Below are 18,141 nucleotides of genomic sequence, written 5' to 3' on the forward strand. Positions count from 1 at the left end.
TATAGCTGTAAATTTACTTTTACCCTTAATAGTAAGATAAACCGATTTTACAGCACTCGCACTTACAAAGCAATTTTTATTGCTGTTTACATATTTGAAGCTACTATAAATGAAGACAGCTAAATACTCTAACTCTGAAAGACAGCGAAAATGAGGTAGAGATATTTAGTAGACATTTGCATGTGATTCAATTTGATTTCATGTCTTCCTCTGTGGAATCCATGGTGGTTCTGCTTTCAGTTACTTTCAAAAAACGCGCTATGTAAGTGGCAAAATACAGACTTTGCCCAATAAGCACCTCTACCTGAACACAGCTCATCTGTGGCAGAGCAGAAATTAGTACACTGGTCTTTCAACTTTAAATTTCTCGCTTAATCTCAGACAGTTCTACAGACTGTATTTCTGAAGCCTGAGGGGTTTTTGCATTTATTTACTGAAGTACATTTGAGATTATTTTTGGCGTCTTTACACTGGGTCATGAAACAGCATGTTTTGGCACCTGCTAGCCTCACTAGCAATCTGCTTACTCCCGGCTGTCATCCCTGCGCTACTCCTGGGTACGCATCTGACAAAAGTCTTGCAGGTTTGCTGGGATCTGGAGTTTTGCAAACAATGGGAGAAGAGCAGCATATGAAAAACCTGCATTGGTGTTCAAGTGTTTTAGATGGGTCTTTATTTGTTGATTTTGTATTTTAAATATATAATAAACAATGTTCTTTGTTCCTATATGTTCCATTTTATTGCTTATAGGTGATACTTGAGGCGAACACAACAAATATAAAGCAGAGATCCTTTCTATTAGCACTTGAAAATATTGATCAAGGTGACCTTATCTAGGTGTTCCTGCTCTGGCAGGGGGATTGGATCTTTTGAGGTCCCTTCCAATCCCTAACATTCTGTGATTCTGTGACTTCCAGGTATATTGCAATAAGCGCCCAATGTACTGGGAAATTTAGTGAAACTCTGGCACTTACAGTAATTGTTATGATGAGAAAAAAAAAATACATTAGTCTGCCAGCCCAAATTAATTGCATATCTTCACTTCTCTGTCTACTTGCAGAGATTTCAGATTGAGATAAAAAGTATCTGGTTCCGAATAGGTTTACAAGGACCAATCAAAGCCATAGTGAGATCCCGTACATATAGAATATTAGCAGAGACTAAAAAAACCCATGTCAGTGTGGAACCAGTGGAATAACTGATAACAGATGTATATAAATTACCTACTCACACAATAAAGTCTACTCAGTCTTCACACCTCAAAATACTAAGTAGGAGAAGGCAGGGTGTAATACTTTAAAAAAAAAAAAATCACCTCATGACTATGACTATGAAAATGCACCCCAGTGCAGTGAAACCAGGATCTCTGAAGGAAAAGGTGCAAACAGAACAGTAGGATATTTTCCTCTGACTTTGAGCTCTGACTTAGTTCCTATAGAGTTCATTCCACTTAACTTTAGATATCTGCAATGTATCATCAATATCTAAGCTGATCCCTATGTTTCCTTTATTCTTATGGAAAATGCTGTTCTACAGTCTGATTCATCTGACCTATTTAGATGTCTACCTTGCGAAGAGATGAATCATGTCCTAAAAGTGTCTGTTTCTCTCCATTGACTATAAAGGCAGTCTAGCCAAAGACAATTTAGAAATAAAAGACATCTACATTGGGACAGATAAATCTCACCCTAGAAGCTGTGAAAGGGAGCACAACAAGAGTGAATACTATTTTCAGCAATATTCAACTTCTGTACGATTTTGGAAGAGAAATCCATCCACAAGGTCATCTGGGGACAATACTCCTGTGAGCTGCTGAGCAATGCCCATCTCTGTCCCACAGCACAGTGGAACAGATCCCTCTTGAAACGCGCAGGCTGGCCTTGGAACAGTAGCGTGTAATCCCGTTGTACCTTCCCAAAAATGTGTTTGGAAGAAGAGAAAGAACTTCCAGAGTACCCTTCTTCCTTTAAATTTTGTTTGCAATACCATTAATGAGGACACACTACAGAGTCATAAACTTCATTTGTGTACAGAAAGGACTGCTGAGCTTGTGAGAAGCTACACTGGCTTTGTACTCCCGCCATGCTTTTACAACCCTTTCTAAAAACAGCTTCTTGTTATAGCTTTGATTGGCTAAAATCATGTACCTTCTGTTGACTTCACCTACTTATTGGATAACATTCTCTGTAGTTTTTATCAAGCATAGTCATTTCCTTGGTATTCTTCAGTGCACTGAAGATGTTTGTATTGCTCTATAAATGTACTTCTGCACCTCTCGTCTCAATGTATGAAAGTCTTTTTTTTTTTCTTTTGTATGTAGGCTTTTTAATAAAAGTTTTATTTCTACTGTATAAAAAGCACATTCCTGACCTAAGTCAACCCTGATCCAAACCTTATTCGATCAATGAAGTCTTTCCCTTAACTCCACTTGGCTTTGACATTACTGTTCTGTGCCTTCCTTGGCTTCAGAAGAAGTATTTCAGTTAGACATAGGAGCTAAGCAATGCATAGTCATTAGTCTGAAGTGGAATAAAGCAAAATGTGCATATGTGCTTAGATTTTTTTTTGCCCACCCAAATTTACAACCCAATATTCATAAAGACAATAGAAACATTTAAGATCACATAACAAAGCTAAAAACTGGAAACTGGTCAAAATAAAGCTACATGACAAGTTTTCTTCATAAAATGCTAGAGTAGTAGAAAAAGAGGGATTCAGCCTTAAGAAGCTGTAATGATCCAGGAAAATTATTTTAAACTCCTCTAATCCAGTTACTCCAACACTTCCTAAGTGTTTGATAGAAACATTATCAGCTCTATCATAATCAGATTTCTCTTAAAAAACATTTTTACTTATTTTGTGTTTTCCCCTTGCTATGGGATTGGGATTTACACATGTAGCTGCCATTGCAGTGAGGAGAGACCATGTCATTTGATAGTGGGTTTATTTTGATTCTATATCCCAAACAATTTTCAGGACTATTTAGGGATCAGGTATTCTGGCAGGCTAAGCTATATACCTAATAAAACACAATAATATTTTTTTTTGTGCCTAATTCTTGTTGGCGATATGACCATGCCCTGACAACTTTAGCTTTAACGTAACTGTTCTCTTCACCATGCTAACATCAGCAGCAGCCTATGATCAATCACAGTTGGCTGGGCTATGTAATATAAGCAACCAAGTCTGTTCAGAGGAGCAGAGATGCTGCCTAGAAACTGCAATCTAAAGAGCCTCCTGCCTCATTTTTGAAGCTATTTAAGTCTGGAGAGAGACAAAGAGAAAAAAAGCACAATTTTATGTGATGATTTCTACTACTTAAATTTACAGTGGTAATTTATGAACTGTAAATTTAGCAACATGTGACATCTTGATTGATGAACTTTGCTTTTTTAGAAAATCATATTAGGAAGACTTACACTGCCAAGAGCTAACATGAACTTGCCATCATGACAGTGTATTTATAATAAGCTGTCCAAACAAACATAAGGCATTATTTTGCTCTCTCCATCCCTGTCATTCCACCGATACCCTTGCGTAAGACACTATGATAGAGAAGCATAGAGAATTCATTTCAGCTAATGAGGGAAGCTAAGATTTCTGACTACTCAGTTATTTAAGTGGGGTAAATAAGATACCAGAAACATGGCAGGACACTTGATTCTGCTTGAAAAGCTGAGAAAATACAGTCAAAACCACTGATCCTTAGGCACTGCTGAATTTTGCTCAATACTTAGCTAAGTGTCTTGCGGGAAGTTTGTGGCATAGACAAAAACTGAACTCATCTTTCCCGGCTCTAAGCTAATTCTCTAATTAATGGACCAGATTTTTCTCATTCCCCAAGGCACTGTAGAACACGCAGGAAGAATATAAAGCTGGCTAAGATGAATGTTGTATATCAGGGATTCCTACACTGCCTAATTAGGGTTGCTTTACTGTGTCTTTTCAGCACGGTGGCAGTGCAAACTGGATAAAGCAGCAGAGATAAAATGCCTTAAAATCCTTAATCTATTATATAGTCTCTGTGGGTCTGCATCCTCTAAGGAACCAGAGCATCCCTCAAGGATGTCAAATAAGGATACTAAAAAATGCTTGAGATTCTGTACCTTTGATTGGGTCCATCATATATTACAAGATGGAGCTTAATATCTGGTCCAGAATGATTTTCTATCTGTCATCAGCTGAAGTGAGCAATTCTCAGAAAGATCATTCACATATAGAACAGAGCTTACATGAGGTTTTCTGGGGTCACTTCCTAAGTTTCAAACTGATTTACTCATCTATAGTATGTACAACTGTTTGCATGTCAGGTATCTGGAATGTAAAGATAATAATTAACAAAATGTATGTATCTGACATTCCTCTGCAGATATAAGATCAAGTTTTAAATAAATGTTAAGCAGACAAGAAGAAAAGAGCAAAAATCACACCAGCAGGGTTCAGTCTGCAAGGTTATGCCCTTGCAGAAATGCAGCAGTCCACAGGCTGTGTGAAGTTCTATTTGTAAATTATCAAATGTAATGAAGGTAAATATTTCAATTCAGACTCTGGGGCTGTTGGCAACTGCTTATGAGTTATCTCTCTCTCTTTGTGTTGGGGCAGAATTGATTTTGGGTTTTTCCCCCTAGGCCAGCAGTTCCTTCATTGTCTTGTTCTGTGGAAGGCTCTACAACAGAAAGACCCTCTTGTGAATCCATTTAATTTTCTTATGTACACTCCCTCACATCTCAAACTTTAAAATTATTTTATTTAGCAGCCCACCAGAACAGACTACACAGATTTCTCAGGATTCAAAATGACAGCCCAAGAAGTTCTACGACCTCAACCTGTTCAGCTAAGAATCCCTTTAATCATGCCTTGCATATTCTCATCCCACCCTCACAGATTGTTTTACTGCTTTCTTCTTCCTATGCTTGCACTTCAAACTACTGTTGCTCTCCACTGTGTCTCATCAACTCATTGCAGTCAACTGGGTAAAAATAAATCAGAGGTAAGTTTTCTTCTATATCTAATCTAAATTTTCCCTACAATAACTTCATTTCTATGCAATGGAATTAATTATTCATTCTTCACCTCATTTTAGTATAGAATCCTGAGTCTAACTACATTTATAACTGCTGTCCATCATTATCAAAAGAACCAAGTCAGTATATGCGTCTCTATCCTATAAATTTTTCAGCTTTCAACTGAACATTTTCCTTGGTTTCCTTTGAGAAGTGCAACCTATGACTATTATCAGAGTTTATTGCCCTAATGAAATCTGTATTCTAGTGTTGTTTTGGGAAAACATAAGGGATATGCAAGAAAATAATAGAACAATTGCATCTTGCTAAACTAGTTAATAAAGGTCTGTAAAAAATGGCTTCCCAACATCTGCTCCACATAGAACATGATACCAGCCTTTTGCATTTCTGGGTAATGCATAGATTTTCCAAGTAAGAATTCAGTAAAAGAAACAGGGTGTAAAAAAACCTCTGTGATGAACACCAAGGCAACACCATCTAGTTTCTCTATATTCCACATACATGGAATGCAGACATAACCAGCATTTTGCACAACTTTGCAAGCAATGCTTAAGAAAAATGCATTCGTCGAAACTGGAATGGGTTTTATCATTACCAGCCTCTGAATTCAGTTCATCCACATTTTGTACACTTACACGCTTAGTTCATACACTCATTCGTTTTTCATATCAGCATATGATAATTACAGTGATTGCCTGGAGGTAGGACACTAGGGGAAGCCATACTTTACGGATAAATATATATATACAAAGAAACAAATAGCAAGTGTTCCAACCTATCCATCCTGCACAGCTGACACTACTGTTACAGTCGAATGAAATTAAAATTCCTTTTTATTTACAATTAACTAGTACTATCTTTCTGATTTCTCAGTAAAAATAATTCCACTGCATCCAGATCAGAAAGGATTCAGGCACTCATTCCTGCTCTGTGTAACTGCAGCAGGAAAAACTAATATATGCACCATCTAATTTAACTGCAAGTGACTCTTTTAGCATGAATTGTCGGTTTAAAGATAATGTACAGCAGAAGTCTTAGCTGCATCCCACAAGTCAGGCAGCACCAGGCAGATAAGATCACAGTGGTTACCAGCAGTAGCAAATGGGAAAAGCACTACAGGAAATGAGCTCTTGTCAATAATCTCAAGAGAGTGCTATATTTAGGTCAATTGTACCTGAAATTGTTTGGTGGGGTAATTGCTCTTTGGTCCAGACTCCGCTCTCTGAGCGTATCAGAGTGCCTGTAGGTCCACTGGATTGGATTCACCAATTTTCTTCCAGATTCATTTTCTAAAGGAAAAAAAAAAAAAAAGAAAAACAACAAAAAACTTTACTGAAGGATAGCAAGCTTACCAGGAACCAAGAAAATCACTAACATGTTAATTTAGATTTTAAAAACAGGCTTTAAATAAATGCATCTAATACAAAAAATTGTTCCAATATCCAACTGATTTCCTCAATTTTCTAGAACAGAATTTTATTCAATTTTTCAGACTTTGTATTTGGCCTTGCAAAGACTTTTCATATCTGTTAAATATCTAAGGTGATTTAGAGCTTTAGATTTGCTTTTGCTGATCGGTTCATCATCAATGGAAAATCAGAACTGGTTTTAAATCCTACGATGCATCCCAATGTAGCATTTTTCAGGTTTTAATCCGAGTTGAGTCCTTGTCTGATTCTTGTTTAATAATTTAAGATGTTTTATGCATGTATTCAGAGGAACACGATAAATTCAGTTTTAGGAATCCAATCTAATGAGCCACATACTGACCCTTTACGGCAGTTAGTTGGATTCATACAGGTATCAGAAAACAGTGCCTAGTCCTTCTGTCTTACGATTTCTTAGAAGAAATACAATATTCTACTTTGATAGCACAAAGTCTCCAGCAGTACTATTCCTTCTTCACATTAAAGAGTCAGTATTAATAGGATGAATTTTAAAGTAAGGAAGAGCCTTCTCTAGCAGCTATTCAGCATATGTTTACTTTCTACACAAACAGATACAGCATCATATTTGTAGTCATTACTCAGTGCTTGTGATTAGTGTCTACCATAATTAAAGAAAATGTCATATTGTAACTACAATGTTGAAGAACAGAAATTTACTTTTTATTTTTTAAAAATTACAGAGGGAATAAGATACTCTGCTGAAAGTTGCAGTAGGTGCATCAGTTATTTGCACTATTGTTTTTTGTGCAGAACTTCAAATTCAAAGATACTCATTAAATTGAGTAGATGGCAATAACAGACGAAGTGTTAATGGGGCAGCAGTGGAGTGTGTCAGGAAAATGAAGAGACCCTGAGGGGCTCACCATGCTGTTTATGCTCAGCTAAATTCAACAGCATTACCATAAATCCTCTAAAAGATACTGTACTCAATTTTTTACATGCTACTTTTCAGAGAAGGAAATATTCTACAAGATTAGAAAATGGGAACAAAAATATGATTAAAAACTATTTTATAATAAACAAACTATTTGCATGTAAAAACACTAAGCAGTATTATTACTTTTTTTTTGCAATTTCGTAAAAACAAAGAGAGGGTCTTTCAATCTTCAAAATAATATGTGAATCTAAGAGAAAACTTCTAAAGTTTTACACAGGAACGGAACCTTTTAACAAAAGAATCATCATTTATTTCACAAAATTATTTTATAATTTAAGTATCAGATTTCAATATCAGTTTCTCATACACATACTTCAACTGGCTAAAACACAGTTACACATAAACCAAATAACTTTTCACAAGAGCCCAAAATTCTTGATCTGTAGGGTTTTTTTTCTTTTTTTAATTAATTCTAAGATGGAATTCTGAGGGATTAAAATAATCTTAGAACATATACTAAACCATTACTTCCAATAATTTGCCACTTAAAGTATCTTCTGTGCAGTTCTGCGTGCACCTTCATGGTGACCTTTATGTTCCTCTTCTCTTTGATTTTAGAAAAAAACTTTTCCTATGTAAGGATAGACAGATTTATTGTTAACAAGAAAACAGCAGTAACACACTGCATAACTTCAACTATAGACTCAGTTGCAGGTAAGAAATAATTATTTACACAACAAAGCTACCGACAAAACTGTGAAATGCTTCATATAGCCTATTTTTCTGTTTTTGTTTAAACGCTAGGTTGATATTTACGGTTCAGGAGCTGGGCGCACCGCCTGCCCGCGGCGCCGGGTTCAGCACCACGGATAGCGACTCTCGCCCCGCCCCCGCCCCGCCCCCAGTCTCGCTCTGCAGAAGCCACAAACTCTTCCTAATAGCCATAAAGTTACGGTTTTCAAAATGAAAAGGGTTTGTTTCTCGAGGTAGTGTAAATATATGCATGTGCTCTGTAGATCTTATTTTACTGCTGAATTCAAACTACTTACAGCTTTGGATTATTGCAGACAATGAGCATTAACAGGTCTGAAAATGCATCAGTTGTTAACACACATGAAGACAAAGCTAAAGGGTTGACACTGCTGGCTTCCACTGCGTGCTCCTGACCCTCTGTTTCGACTCTGAAAATTTGCTACCCAACACCCTTGTGCTTGCAGGGAATCCTGCTCTGCATGCACAAACCAAGTCTCCACATGTGCAGTACCTGGTCAGAGACTTGCCTCAATAGCAGCATGGAAAATGCACACGGAGCCACAGGCAACTTGCTTGCCCCTGAGAACGCTGGAAAAATAAAGCTGCCCTAGTTTTCCATTTAAATTCTGCTAATGGTAAAAATGGTCTGTTTCAAGAACCCAAAAAAAAATTGAGTTACCCTTGCAGAAGTAGAAATACAGAGCACTTATAAGAGGCTAATGTGTAGACTATCCTTACAGCTCAGCACCTAAGAAAAGCCTATTTAAAAGACAGATTAAATACATGGCCTCTGAAATGCCCTAAGCAATGCACTTAATATGAGAATGGCAAAAGCATTGGGAATAGATACTTCATCCTTACAAGCAGCAGACATTTTAGTAGAAGCCAAGAAAATTCCCACAAAAAGTTTAAATTCCAACTGATGCAGAGAACCAGCAATTCCCACAAAGGTCATAAAGAGCTCCCAGTTGTTATTGCCCCTGAAGGTACAGAAGAAAAACTGAACCTGTGAAACAAAATCACAAGGAAACGTCCAGCCCTCCCTCACTCTCATGTGGACACTGCCTGCCTTTAAGTGGCTGTGCCCTTCCTCTAGTCCAAGTATTTCAACAGGAGTGGGTACTTGAGCTGTTTCTTGCAGTAATTTAATTTGCTTTACTGTTTTTTCAGGAAAGGATGAAATAATTACAAACACTTCCAACAGTCAGATCATTTTTTAAAACTGATTTTAAGAACTGACTTAACATCTACAAGGTATTTGTGATTATGGACAGATTTTAGCAGATGACAGTTATGTAGATTTACAGACACTAAAGTCATGCTTCTGATTATTCAGAACAATGTGTGCATAAAAATACAGTGGGCTTAGTCCTGCTTCTGCTGGCATTAGGTAGAATTTGCTCATGCTTTTCAATTGAAAGAATATATAAAGCCAACCTCTAGAGCCAAACATTAAGTCAAAGGTCAAGAAATATTAAGACAAAAATTAAGCTAAAAACATTAGTTGAATAACAAAATACTTTTTCAGTCAGAATCTGAAATTCTGAATGCAACTGTGAAAACAGAAAACTTAAGGTGAAAAAATGTTTTCCCTGTCATTACATATTCTCCCATCAACAGTGCATTTAAAACTACAAAGAATTGTAAACGTTTGTGAGCCTTTACATTAACTTTTATGTAAATCCACCAATAAACAGTCTCATCAAATCCTGCTTTGAGATAAATGGTTCCTAGACTTACAAAACACTACTATCTATAAATTAAAAAGGATGATTAAGAAAAGTGTTCTGAACTATAAAAATATAACAGAATGAATGGGCTTCATCAGAGGAAAAAGTTGGCACCTAGTACTCTCAGAAAATCTTTGAATAATGAGGATGGAAAGAAACAATCTATGAACATCCTTATTAAAACTGGATGTCATGTTTTCTGATGTCAAGTGTAGCTTAGGTAGGATTAATGGTTCAAAGAACCAGTCGCTGCCAAATAAGGATTTAAAACTAATGAGGAAAATACACAACTGGTACTGAGGGGAGTTTTTGAAAAGGCTGCGCGCATTCCTCACACAGGACATAGATGGTCATCTCCTGACTGTGAGGTACCTGGGAGAAAGTGGGAAACAGCGCACTAATACCTGAGTGAAACACCTGTGGACTTTCCTGATTGCTGAAGGCAATGAGGACGGTGAAAACACAAGAAAAGTCTTTGCAGCATTACTTGTGGCTCTTCCAAAGTGAGCAATGTGTCCAGTGCCAGGACAATATGGAATCTGAAAACTGCCTTAAGTAGGAGGATGGCACCCCAACAGGACTGGATGAGTCAGACATTGTCCTTTATACCACATCTTAAAACCCTACTACAAAGCAAATTATCCTCAGAGAAAGGCTGTTACATTAAAAGCTGCTGATTTGGAGGCATTTGAAAAGTCAACAAATACCTTTCTGTGTTCAGATTCAACTCCTCAATATAGTGTTACCCAGAGAGCCAGAGCAGAAGACAATCAGGCAGGTAATCAAAGCAGCTTGCCAATGATTAAGTGAAGTATAAGGCAGAGAACTGATTTGCCTTTCTGCATCTTTCCTGCTGTTTTCTGAAGCAAACTAGAGGTAGTGATAGCATCTTAAATACAAATAACTAGATAAATGGAAGAGTAAAATAAGTAGCACTAACCCACAGATTATAGAGCTATACACTAGACACTGCAGACAATCAACTATACACGGCAAGAGTTATTAGCAGATCTAGTTTTACTTTCCTACACTGGCAATGGCCGGAGAAGAATTTCATTCTAAGTGATGTGGCGAAGAGGCACGTGTCACTGATGTGTGAACCATGCCAGATTTTGGGCAGAGCTTTTTATACAGTCTCTTGTGCACCAAGGTTGGAACTACCTAAGGGCTACAGGTGAAAGTGCCAAGCACCCTCTGCCTCCTCTGTGGACTGTGGTCCAATTTTGCCATCTGTTGTCACAAGTTAGAGTTTTTTATTCTCTCGCCTTTAACCCTTAACTGAAGTTATTTAACAGCAAGATCATCTTTTTAATAAAATGAAAGTAAAAGTCAAATACCTAGTGTACTACAGCATGAAAAAGCATGGAAGTAGCCTTCTCAGTACAAAAAAAAAAGAAAGAAAGCCACAGAGCCTGGTCCAGGAAATGCACTACATTTGCACATCAGTTCCACTTCCTCTGTCTGTGTTTGATGGTGACTTAAAAAGTTCTACGATGTTACTGAGCAATGTTTAAAAAAAAATTGTCACACATCTTTAAAGCCTAAAGAGCAAAGATGTATACACATCAAAAAAGAGACAGATGGGGAAATAGTTATTGATCTGTGTCTTATATACACCTATCTACTCAAAAATGAAAAAGGAAAGAAGGAAGCCTTACTTCTATTTCACCATATGCAAACAAGTTTGATTGATTGAACAGAGATTTTTTTAAATACATTACTCTGCTGAAATCTGTTTTACTGTTGTCAGAACAGAAACGAGGCGTGTGGGGAGATCCTCTTTCCTTGTCACACCCTGTCACCCCAACAGCTGTCATTCTGAAACTGCAAGTTCTTACGCCCTTTGACCAACACAAATTTATACATTCCAATAGATACCTTTTTAAAATAGCAATTTATATGAAGATACTTAACATTAAGATCCTCAGAACCAAAGATATGTGTAACTGAATTAAATGCCAAAGGAAGTCTATGTTAGTGCAACACTTACTTCAAAAAATTGAATATGGAAATTAAAGCATTGAGTTTGTTTTGTGGTAAGTCATATTGCACGTAAGTGTATTAGTAGTGAATATAGGAGCAATATTCTTTTCAGCATGTTTATAGTACATTATACAAGCTAATGCTCAAATACTACTCTGTACCTGAAAATTACCATTATGTATACTCAGTTCCAATGATTTACATCACAGAAAGTATTGCTGTGAATGAATCTTAGTGTTGATTTGTATGGCATTCAAAAAGATTTGTTTGAAATACAAATAATTGATCTTTTAGTGACACTTGACAAAAAGAAAAGTATAAATAATGTTTACAAATTAGTCTGTATTTACAATTATATTTAGAGGAAGATCAGAAAACGAAAACTAATATTCACTACTAGTTATTCCTTGCCCTTCCATTATTTTGACATTTCAAAGACAGCCAAATCAAAAACTGAAACAATATGTCATCATTCAAGCACTAAGAATAACTGTGTGTAAGTGTAAACACAAAGGGTAACTCTCCTCCAAGGCTGACATCTGTCTGCATGAACAACTGGAAAATACTTGAGAAGAATGAATATGGTCCTACTGATTGTATTTCTTTGCAAATTATTTGTAAACAGATTAGAGCACTAAATTAATCCCAAATTGCATTTATAGTAAAAATGTAGGCATGGCTGCCACTCTCTTACTTTAAAGCATTTTATGGTTTCAGACTATTTCTCAAGTGATGTTAGCTTGGAAGCCCAATCTTCTTTCCTCCCTGTATTTCCCTAGTGCTGTCAGATAAGAGAAAAACAACTGCTATGACTGCTTAAAGCACTGCCCCAAATGCAAAGCTGGGGTATACCATGGCTAGTTGGAGACAGAAGACAACTGCTACAGAACAACCCAACATACAACCCCTAATAGCAAATGAATAGGAAAGCAAAATACGCTTATGAACGTAAGTGTGGAGAGTACAAAGCCTTGGTGTCCACTCATGCAGGTATAGGAGACCTCAAATGGGTGACGGGATATTTGTAGGGTAAGTTCACAGAATCAGAGAATCATAGAACAGTTTGGGTTGGAAGGGACCTACTCCAACCCTCCCTGCAATGAGCAGGGACATCTTCAACTAGATCAGGTTGCTCAGAGCCCTGTCCAGCCTAACCTTGAATGTCTCCAGGGATGGGACATCTACCACCTCTCTGGGCAACCTGGGCCAGTGTTTCACCACCCACATTGTAAAAAATGTCTTCCTTATGTCTACTTTGAATCTTCTGTCTTTTACTTTAAAACCATTACCCCTTGTCCTGTCACAACAGGCCCTGCTAAAAAGTCTGTCCCCATCTTTCTTATTGGCCCATTTCAAGTACTGAAAGGCCACAATAAGGTCTCCCCAGGGCCTTCTGTTCTCCATGCTGAACAAGCCCAACTCTCTCAGCCTGTCCTCTTAGGAGATATGTTCCAGCCCTCTGATCATTTTTGTGGCCTCCTCTGGAGCCTCTCCCACAGGTCCATGTCTCTCCTGTACCGAGGGCTCCTCCAGGTGAGGTCTCACCAGTGTGGAGCAAAGGGGCAGAATCACCTCCCTCAACCTGCTGGCCACACTCCTTTTGATGCAGCCTAAGGTACGATTGGCCTTCTGTGCTGCAAGCGCATGTTGCCGGTTCATGTTAACCTTTCATGCACCAGTACTGCCAAGTCCTTCTCCGCAGGGCTGCTCTAAATCCCTTCACCCCCAAAGCCTGTACTGATACCGGGGGTTGCCCCAACTCACGTGCAGGACCTTCACTTGGTCTTGTTGAACCTCACAAGGTTAACACGGGCCCATTTCTTGAGCTTGTCCAGGCCCCTCTTGTTGGCATCCCATCCCCCAGGTGTGTCATGTGCATCTCTCACCTTGGTGTCATCCACAAACATGTGTTCAGTCCCACTGTCTGTGTCACTGCTGAAGATATTAAACAGTACTGGTCCCAGTAAGGACCCCTGAGGGACACCACTTGTCACTGGTGTCCATCCAGACATTGTGCCATTGACCACTACTCTCCGGGTGCAACCATCCAGCCAGTTCCTCATCCACCAAACAGTCCACCCATCAAATCCATACCTCTCCAGTTTAGAGAGAAGGATGTTGAGGGGGACCCCATCTACAACAGAATGATTTCTAATTGTGTCAAAAGTAGAAAACTAAGGTGGGGTGATGTATCAGCTACAATGTGAGCTACATATCAAAGAGCTCTACTAGCAGATCTGTAGAGCAAATGTAGAGCATTCTGGAATGAAAGAATAATCTGCAGATGCAGACACACAGGTGCACAACTTTTCCTCAAAGGTACACAAAAGAAACCATTAATAAAATTTGGTATCTTTAGAAACCTAATATATTACAGCATGGTTCACATCAGTGCTGTCCAATTTGTATCAAAAGAGAAGGTAAAACCAGTTGACTAGCAGGTAAAATAGGCATTGAATAAATAATTTATGGATTAACAGATACTGCAAAGTAAGACAAGCTGAAGTTCTATTTAGATTTTAAAAGATTTGTGATAAGGCCGTAACAAATAGAGGTGCTGCCTTACAAGAAGCTGTAACAAAAAAATACAGGAATACTCCCATTTATAAATGAAAGAAGGAAATTTCCATCTGTTCATCATCTCACTTGAATAATAGGAGAGCTACTCACATACACTCATTGCAGTGTCCAAAAACTTTAAGTTTCTCAGTGGAAACAAGTAATTGTTGATGACTGACTGCAATGGCTGGAAATTCGTGATACAGGAGGAGATAACGTAACATGCTGTGTGGTGCCAGAGAATGTAATGGCCTTTACAGTGGGCACAGAAGCAGCGCAGTCAGGTAAGACATTCTTCCCTTTACTGTAAAATTGTTTGAGACTTAAAAAAGAGAGAGAGAAAAGGAAAAATATTTCAAAATAGTCAATGGTGTCACGCAATAGCCTGAGCCATGTGTGATACACAGTCAGCTACCTGTCACATGGCAAAAGTCACCTCACAATGAGCCTGAAAATACAGTATGAGACGGGCATCCTCTTTCCCACAGATGTGAAGGGCAGAAGGCAATAGAAAAGAGGTGAAACTGAGAGCCGATGCTGAGATGCTGAAGACCACGTTTGTATTGTCAAGTAAAAGATACAAAGCCAAGTAAGGAGACAAGCGAGACAGAGAGAGGAGGGAAGAGAACAAGGTGTCTGAGTGTTGAGTCTCTGAGGCACATGGAAGAAGTTTGATAAAAAGATGAAAGAAAAGCAAGCATGAATGGCTGTTAGAGAAAACTAAAGCAGATCTTATTAACGTCCTTGTTGAGAAAGTTAATGAGATGTGTGTATAAGAGGTGAAGGTTACAAATAGGGTAACAGAAGGATTATTAAAGTAAGCTGAAGCTTTCAAGTAAGTACCAGAGGTAGTGGCAAGAAGGTCACAGGAATGCCAGTTGAACATTTTTCATGACTTGCAATATTTTAACTTTTACAATAAAGCATTAAGGTGATTCTCACCATTGCAGCTGCTGTGCTAGATGTTAATACTATCAAAAATGGTCTACAAAATGTAATATTTGATTGCCATGCCCAGTATGTCTCAGACCGTCACCATAATTAAGGTAATGGTATCAGGCAGCTCCTTCTCTTCACCTCAGCAAGTTTCAAAAGCTTCTATTCACTGCCATATTTCACTGTTCTAGTTCATGGATGTTGCTTTCATCCTTTTCTTCATAGTTTACTGTTTTGCAACAGACTCACAAAATAGTTAAAATTTTTCATGGTTTTCTCAGCATGTTGTGCTTTGATTTAGGTCTCACTCCCACAAAGGCAATAATTTTGCATTTCAAAGGTCCTGACTAAAGACACAGAGGATGACAACCTGTCCTTTTTCTACTCCAAGCCCTGGACAGGTATAGGTTGTTTTGTTACAGGCACTGAAAGACAATGGCAGGTTCCCATCCTGGGGCTGAGTTGCCATTCAAATCTCAGTGTAAAAGAGGGTCTGATTCAAGAGGCACACACTGAGAGCAGGAATTCACCTCAGAAGGCTGCCATAGTGCACTGGGTCCCTAAAGTTTCCACAAGAGGAGTATCAGAAAGTGCAAAGCTATCCGGCTGCGCCTCAGCTGCCTGGTAATAACTGTAAGAGATGTAATGAAGAACTACAGACTTCTGTCCCCAATTCTTGAACCTTAGACCTTAAGTGTGATTCATTTCACGGCTTCAAAAGACAAGTGTCTCTCTGAGACCCAAATTCTCAAAAGTTTTTAACTGCCTAAGACTTCTGAGGATCACAACCTGAACGTGTTAAGTGAGTCTCCAAGGAACACTTAAGATTGAGAGCAGAACACTGTTACTGGAGCTGTATTAGGAGATCTGCTATGTACGACTAAAACCAAGTTGTATTTACAACAGGCTCCATCTTGTTTTCATTCAAGTCAACAACAACAAAAAAATCCTTTCTGCAAATGGCAGCGGCATAACATCCATAGATTTAGATAAGACGCTTTGAAGGTCTCCCCCTGTGCTACCCAATTACCTGAGGACTACGGTATAAATTAAAAGAACTGTCACCAGTTTAGATTGATTCTCATCTTGTTGCCATTTATTAGTATCGATATAGAGATCTATTACTGAAATGAGGTAAGTTAGGCCCTAAAACAACAGGCAGTTCAGCATCATCAGCTTAGACCTCAGATTTTTTTCTGTGTATTTTAAATAATCAGCATTAGGAATCAAGTATTCATTGCAGAAACTCAAAGGACTTCTCACCTAACTTTTCCTAGGGGTTAATCAATAAGTTTAATTAAAAAAACCTTGCAATCTTCAGCCATTCTGTTCCTCAGGAGTTTCAGTAATATCAAATGCTAGGAGAAAAGACTCCCTACTTGCAACAATTAAGAAACTTCAAGAAATATTAAAAGCTACGTGTAGGTTGGTGCAAATGGAATTGCAGTTTTAGCATTGTTGAAATTTACCATTTGATATTGGAATACATTCTTAAATAAATGTGGTTATGTTACACATCATTTTAATGCCCTTTTCTCACTTTTTTTTTGCTACTGACTTATTACTTGCTTTTTATTTAATATTTATTTTAGACTACAGAAATTATGTTAGACAAAAAGCAAGTTTGAGTTATTTTCTTATTCAAGTTCAAAATAGGTCGTAAAATAGCGGAGACAACACAACATCAACAACACATTTGGCTCAGGAACTGCTGATGAACATACAGGTGCAGTGGTGATACAAGAAGTTTTGCAAAGGATTCAAGAGCCTTGAAGATGAGGAGTGTAGTGGTGGCCACTGGAAGTTGAAAACAACTGAGACAAGTCGTCGAATCTGATCCTCTTACAACTACATGAGAAGTTACCAAAGAACTCAACATTGAACGTTCTATGGTCATTTGGCATTTGAAGCAAATTGGAAAGGTGAAAAAGCTCCATAAGTGGGTGCCTTATGAGCTGACTGAAAATGAAAGAAATTCTTGTTTTAAGGTGTCATCTTCTCTTATTCTGTGCAACAACAACAGGAAACCATCCTTGATCAGGTTGTGACGTGCGATGAAAAATTGATTTTGTACAACAACTGGTGATGTCAGTGGCTGGACAGAGAAGAGCCTACAAAGCTCTTCCCAAAGCCAAACTTGCACCAAAAAAAAGGTCACGGTCACTGTTTGGTGGTCTGCTGCTGCTCTGATCCACTACAGCCTTCTGAATCCCAGCAAAATAATTCCATCCGAGAACTATGCTCAGCCAGTCGATGAAATGCGCCAAAAACTGCAATACCTACAGCCAGCACTGGTCCAATTCTTCTCCACAATGACGCCCGACCGCACACCGCACAACCAACACTTCGAAAGTTGAACAAATTGGGCTACAAAGTTTTGGCTCATCCACATTATTCACCTGACCTCTCGTCACCTAACTACCACTTCCTCAAGTATCTCGACACCTTTTTACAAGGAGAATGCTTTCACAACCAGCAGGATGCAGAAAATGCTTTCCAAGAGTTTGTCAAAACCTGAAGCACAGATTTGTATGCTACAGGAATAAACTTATTTCTCGTTGGCAAAAATGTGTTGACTGTAATGGTTCCTGTATTGATTAACAAATATGTGTTTGGGCCTAGTTATAATGACTTAAAATCCAGTGTCTAAAACCACAATTACTTTTGCACCAACATAATATTTCAGCTTGCCAGACAGACAGCAGTGTAAAAATATGTCTGAGTCACAGCAGATACGAATCTTCACGTGCAAAGGTTGGTGACAGCCTAAACAGCTGTGACTGAAAAAGGTCAGCAGGATTCAATAAATGTTTCTGTTGGTTCAGGTGTTG

General features: G+C 38.2%; 1 protein-coding gene across 19 annotated transcripts in view; it reads right to left on the reverse strand.

Moving 5' to 3' along the window:
• The window catches only part of MYT1L (myelin transcription factor 1 like), a 312,069-nt gene that overhangs the window by 218,966 nt on the left and 74,962 nt on the right, over positions 1 to 18,141 (reverse strand). For all 19 annotated transcript variants that reach the window (XM_071807030.1, XM_071807031.1, XM_071807032.1 and 16 more), the window contains exon 2: positions 6,199 to 6,313. The gene's annotated coding sequence lies outside the window, so the exon portion shown is untranslated. The remainder of the gene's footprint in view (positions 1 to 6,198; positions 6,314 to 18,141) is intronic.

This window comes from Patagioenas fasciata, chromosome 3 (genome assembly GCF_037038585.1).
Source record: "Patagioenas fasciata isolate bPatFas1 chromosome 3, bPatFas1.hap1, whole genome shotgun sequence".
NCBI classification, from domain to species: Eukaryota; Metazoa; Chordata; class Aves; order Columbiformes; family Columbidae; genus Patagioenas; species Patagioenas fasciata.